The following is a 7,078-nucleotide window of genomic DNA, read 5'->3' as shown; positions in this document are numbered from 1 at the left end:
GGTTCCCGAAGCACCTCGCCGGAGTTCCTGTAGCAGAGCTCGCCGGAGAGGAAGTAGGGGACGTCGAGGTACTTGGCGAGGAGGAGGGGGACGAGGCCGGCCGGTGAGGGCGGTGGCCGCGGGCGCGGTCGCCGACGGCCGGCGGGATGGAGCGGCACGGCGGGGTGATGAGGCAGCGGGGCGGCGCCGGAGTTCGCCGGGGATGGCGTCGGGCGGCGGAGTGGCGGCCGGGCGCGGGGAAGAGACGTCGGGCGGCGGCGGACGACAGCCGGGCGGCGGGGCGCGGCGACTGGGCCGCGGGGGCCTCGCCTGGGCCTCCCGGGCCGGCGCGGTGGGAGACGGCGGCGGCGAGTGGAGGCTTGCCACGTGGCGGCGGCGGCGCGGGTCGGACAATGTCCGGCCTGCGGAAATTTCGTCCGGTTGCGGCGGGTGGAGATGGATCTAGGGTTTCGGGAGAGGGGAAACAAGAATTTCGGAGGGGGTATATTTATAGGCATAGAGGGAGCTAGGAGTGTCCAAATGAGGTGCGGTTTTCGGCCACGCGATCGTGATCGAACGCTCTAGAGGATGGAGAGGGTTTTGGTGGGTTTTGGGCCAAATTGGAAGGGTGTTGGGCTGCAACACACACGAGGCCTTTTCAGTCCCTCGGTTAACCGTTGGAGCATCAAACGAAGTGCAAATGATACGAAACTTGACAGGCGGTCTACCGGTAGTAAACCAAGGCCGCTTGGCAAGTCTCGGTCCAATCCGGAAATGTTTAACCCCCACACATGAAAGGAAGGTAGAAATGACCACCGGAGGAGATAGGAGCGCTGAAATGCAAAACGGACAACGGGGAAAATGCTCGGATGCATGAGACGAACACGTATGCAAATGCAATGCACATGATGACATGATATGAGATGCATGACAACGCCAACAACACACGGAGACAAAAACCTGAACCCGAGAAAATAAAATAACTTAGCGCCGGAAACAGCAAGAGTTGGAGTACATATAAGGTAAATTACATCCGGGGTGTTACAACGTCGGTGGAGCACCGAGGGTCCCATGAGACAGGGGGCGTGCCCCTACCCTCGTGAGCACCTCTTTGCTTCCTTGCAGTAGGGTCCAAGTCTCCTGGATCACGTTCGGTGAGAAACTCATGTTCCCGAAGATTTTATTCCGTTTGGACTCCATTTGATATTCCGTTTCTTCGAAACACTGAAATAGGCAAAAAAACAACAATTCTGGGTTGGGCCTCCGGTTAATAGGTTAGTCCCAAAAATAATATAAAAGTGGAAAATAAAGCCCAATATAGTCCAAAACAGTAGATAATATAGCATGGAGCAATCAAAAATTATAGATACGTTGGAGACGTATCAGGCATCCCCAAGCTTAATTCCTGCTCGTCCTCGAGTAGGTAAATGATAAAAAGAGAATTTTTGATGTGAAGTGCTACTTGGCATAATTTCAATGCAAAATTTCTTAATTGTGGTATGGATATTCAGATTAGAAAGATTCAAGACAAAAGTTCATATTGACATAAAGAATAATAACACTTCAAGCATACTAATAAAGTAATTATGTCTTCTCAAAATAACATGGCCAAAGAAAGTTATCCCTACAAAATCATATAGTCTGGCTATGCTCTATCTTCACCACACAAAGTATTCAAATCATGCACAACCCCGATGACAAGCCAAGCAATTGTTTCATACTCTAACTTCTTCAAAACTTTTTCAATCTTCACGCAATACATGAGCGTGAGCCATGGACATAGCACTATGTGGAATAGAAGGGTGGTTGTGGAGAAGACAAAAAAGAGGGGAAGATAGTCTCACATCAACTAGGCGTATCAACGGGCTATGGAGATGCCCATAAATAGATATCAATGTGAGTAAGTAGGGATTCCCATGCAACGGATGCACTTGAGCTATAAGTATATGAAAGCTCATCAAAAGAAACTAAGTGGGTGTGCATCCAACTCGCTTGCTCACGAAGACCTAGGGCAATTTGAGGAATCCCATCATTGGAATATACAAGCCAAGTTCTATAATGAAAAATTCCCACTAGTATATGAAAGTGACATAACAAGAGACTTTCTATCATGAAGATCATGGTGCTACTTTGAAGCACAAGTGTGGTAAAAGGATAGTAACATTGTCCCTTCTCTCTTTTTCTCTCATTTATTTTTTTTATTTGGGCCTTTTCTCTTTTTTTATGGCCTCTTTTTTTCCGTCAGGAGTCTCATCCCAACTTATGGGGGAATCATAGTCTCCATCATCCTTTCCTCACTTGGGACAATGCTCTAGAAAATGATGATCATCACACTTTTATTTTTCTTACAACTCAACAATTACAACTCGATACTTAGAACAAATATGACTCTATATGAATGCCTCCGGTGGTGTACCGGGATATGCAATGAATCAAGAGTGACATGTATGAAAGAATTATGAATGGTGGCTTTGCCACAAATACGATGTCAACTACATGATCATGCTAGCTATATGACAATGATGGAGCGTGTCATAATAAACGGAACGGTGGAAAGTTGCATGGCAATATATCTCGGAATGGCTATGGAAAAGTCATGATAGGTAGGTATGGTGGCTGTTTTTAGGAAGGTATAAGGTGGGTGTATGATACCGGTGAAAGGTGCGCGGTATTAGAGAGGCTAGCAATGGTGGAAGGATGGAAAAAAGTGCATATAATCCATGGACTCAACATTAGTCATAAAGAACTCATATACTTGTTGCAAAAATCTAGAAGTTATCAAAGCAAAGTATTACGCGCATGCTCCTAGGTGGATATATTGGTAGGAAAATACCATCGCTCGTCCCCGACCGCCACTCATAAGGAAGACAATCAATAAATAAATTATGCTCCGACTTCATCACATAACGGTTCACCATACGTGCATGCTACGGGAATCACAAACTTTAACACAAGTATTCTTTAAATTCACAACTACTAAACTAGCATAAATCTAATATTATCACCTCCATATCTCAAACAATTATCATGCTTCAATCTTCTCTTAGTATTTAACGCACTCAAAAGAAAATTTCACATATCTTGAACACCAAGCATATTTATATTAAGCAAATTACCATGCTATTAAGACTCTCAAAATAATTTAAGTGAAGCATGAGAGATCAATAGTTTCTTTAAAAAACCCACCACCGTGCTCTAAAAGATCTAAGTGAAGCACATAGAGCAAAATTATGACGCTCAAAAGATATAAATGAAGTGCATAGAGCAAAACTACATAGCTCAAAAGATTTAAGTGAAGCACATAGAGTATTCTATCAAATTTCAATTCATAGATGACTCTCTCAAAAGGTGTGTACAGCAAGGATGATTGTGGCACACTAACAAACAAAGACACAAATAATACAAGACGCTCCAAGCAAAACACATATCATGTTGGTGAATAAAAATATAGCTCCAAGTAAATTACCGATGGAAGTGGACGAAAGAGGGGATGTCTTCCGGGGCATCCCCAAGCTTTGACTTTTTGGTTTCCTTGGATTATCTTGGGGGTGCCATGGGAATCCCCAAGCTTAGGCTCTTGCCACTCCTTGTTCCATAATCCATCAAAAGAATTCACCCAAAACTTGAAAACTTCACAAAACAAAACTCAAAATAGAAAACTCGTGAGCTCCGTTAGCGAAAGAAAACAAAAGACCACTTCAAGGTACTGTAATGAACTCATTATTTATTTGTATTGGTGTTAAACCTACTTTATTCCAACTTCTCTATGGATTATAAACTATTTTACTAGCCATAGATTCATCAAAATAAGCAAACAACACACGAAAAACAGAATCTGTCAAAAACAGAACAGTCTGTAGTAATCTGTAGCTAGCGCAAGATCTGGAACCCCAAAAATTCTAAAATAAATTTCTGGACGTGAGGAATTTATCTATTAATCATCTTCAAAAAGAATTAACTAAATAGCACTCTTCAAATAAAAATTACATCAGTTCTCGTGAGCGCTAAAGTTTCTGTTTTTTACAGCAAGTTCAATAAGACTTTCCCCAAGTCTTCCCAACGGTTCTACTTGGCACAAACACTAATTAAACACAAAAAACACAACCAAAACAGAGGATAAATAATTTATTTATTGAATAACAGCAAGGAAAAATATTGGGTTGTCTCCCAACAAGCATTTTTCTTTAAAGCCTTATAGCTAGGCATTGGTAATTTTAATGATGCTCACATGAAAGACAAGAATTGAAGCACAAAGAGGGCATCATAAAACATGTGACAAACACATATAAGTCTAACATACTTCCTATGCATAGGCATCTTATAGGCAAACAAATTTTCAAGGCAAGAAAAAACTAGCATATGCAAGGAAGCGGAAAGAAACGGTAGCAATCTCAACATAACTAGAGATAATTTAGTAACAAGAAGATTTCTACAACCATATTTTCCTCTCTCATAGTAATTACACGTAGGATCATAAGCAAATTCAACAAAATAGCTATCACATAGAATATTTTCAACATGATCCACATGCATGCAAAGTTGACACTCTTCCAAAATAGTGGGATTAACATTAACTAAAGTCATGACTTCTCCAAACCCACTTTTATTAAGATTTTCATAAGATTGAACATTCTCCAAATATGTGGGATCTAAAGTTGACAGTCTTCCAAACCCACTTTCAATAATATTGCAAACACTATTATCAATCTCATATTCATCATGGGGTTTAAATAAATTTTTAAGATCATAAGAAGAATCACCCCAATCATAATCATTGCAACAAGTAGTAGACGTAGCAAAACTAGCATCCCCAAGCTTAGGGATTTGCATCTTATTAGCACAATTGACATCAAGAGAATTTATAATAAAATCATTGCAATCATGCTTTTTATTCAAAGATCTATCATGTGTCACTTCATAAAGCACTTCATCACAATTTTCAGATTTACGGATCTCAGGCAATAGCTTGTAAAGATAATCTAGTGCATCCAAATCACTAAGAATTGGTTCATCATAATTGGATCCCTTAAAAAGATTGGCAAGCGGATGAGGATCCATAGAACTTAAGCTCTATGTTTAATAATAAATAAACAACTATTCCAACCATATGAGTAAACAAGAAACAGGCAAAAAGAGGCAAATAGAGAAAGAGAGGGAGGATAGAGAGAGAGAGAGGGCGAATAAAATGGCAAGGGTGAATTGGGGGGGGGGGACGAGAGGCAAATGGCAAATAATGTAATGTGAGAGATAGGGATTGTGATGGGTACTTGGTATGTTGACTTTTTGCGTAGACTCCCCGGCAACAGCGCCAGAAATCCTTCTTGCTACGTCTTGAGCTTGCGTTGGTTTTCCCCGAAGAGGAAGGGATGATGCAACAGAGTAGCGTAAGTATTTCCCTCAGTTTTTGAGAACCAAGGTATCAATCCAGTAGGAGCCCAAGCTCAAGTCCCTCGTACCTGCACAAAGCGATAGCTACCCGCAACCAACGCGATTAGGGGTTGTCAAGCCCTTCACGGACACTTACGAGAGTGAGATCTGATAGACAGAATATTTTTGGTATTTTTGATATAAAGATGCAAAGTAAAAAGTAAAACCAAAGTAAATAGCAAAACAATATAAAAGTGATGGAGATTGATATGATGAGAATAGACCCGGGGGCCATAGGTTTCACTAGTGGCTTCTCTCGAGAGCATAAGTTTTCTATGATGGGTGAACAAATTACTGTTGAGCAATTGACAGAATTGAGCATAGTTATGAGAATATCTAGGCATGATCATGTATATAGGCATCACGTCCATGACAAGTAGATCGAAACGATTCTGCATCTACTACTATTACTCCACTCATCGACCGCTATCCAGCATGCATCTAGAGTATTAAGTTAAAAACAGAGTAATGCTTTAAGCAAGATGACATGATGTAGAGAGATAAATTCATGCAATATGAAATAAACCCCATCTTGTTATCCTCGATGGCAACGATACAATACGTGTCTTGTTGCCCCTTCTGTCACTGGGAAAGAACACCGCAAGATCGAACCCAAAGCTAAGCACTTCTCCCATGGCAAGAACTACCAATCTAGTTGGCCAAACCAAACGGATAATTCGAAGAGACTTGCAAAGATAACCAAACATACATAAAAGAATTCAGAGAAGATTCAAATATTGTTCATAGATAGACTTGATCATAAACCCACAATTCATCGGTCTCAACAAACACACCGCAAAAGAAGAAGATTACATCGAATAGATCTCCACAAGAGAGGGGGGGAGAACATTGTATTGAGATCCAAAAAGAGAGAACAAGCCATCTAACTACTAACTATGGACCCGAAGGTCTGAGGTAAACTACTCATACTTCATCGGAGAGGCTATGACGATGTAGAAGCCCTCCGTGATGACGGCCCTCTCCGGCGGAGCTCCGAAACAGGCCCCAAGATGGGATCTCGTGGATACAGAAAGTTGCGGCGGTGGAATTAGGTTTTTGGCTCCTGTTCTGATCGTTTGGGGGTACGTGGATATATATATAATTATATATTATATATATATATATATATATATATTATATATATATACAGCCGGTCTATTCTGATAATATTATCAGAATAACTATTCTGATAACACTTCCGCACTGCATGCTCAACGCGAGGGCACTACACTTTCTTTAGCTAAAACACTGCATTACAGAGACTAGTGAACTTCGTGTCGTAAAAAACTGTACGCAGTGTTTTTTCGATACTATTTTTGCTCTACTTTTTTAACCGTTTATCGGAACGAGGCGTATGATATACCGTTGGAAAGCTATGGATTAGGCGCAACTTCGCCATGTTGAATACTTTTTGTGGTTCCTCACGGTTTAAGAGTAGTTTTGAAAATGGTGCGGCCCATGACGAGTGGCAGCGAGCGTTTTTCACGTTTTTTTCTAAACCGCTCGTCGGAATGAAGCAAACGATACACCCTTGGATAGATATCGTCGAGGCGCATCTTTTTCATAACTATTATTTTCTCTAATTCGTTACGGTTTAACAGCAGCTTCAAATTTACTAAATCGCGGAATTCTGTTTTTCAAAAAAATTCAAATTTTCGGTACTGTTTCGCTC

Source organism: Triticum urartu, chromosome 5, assembly GCF_003073215.2.
Source record: "Triticum urartu cultivar G1812 chromosome 5, Tu2.1, whole genome shotgun sequence".
Lineage (NCBI taxonomy): Eukaryota > Viridiplantae > Streptophyta > Magnoliopsida > Poales > Poaceae > Triticum > Triticum urartu.
The sequence above is the reverse complement of the archived record's forward strand: the minus strand, read 5'-3'. Positions refer to the sequence as shown.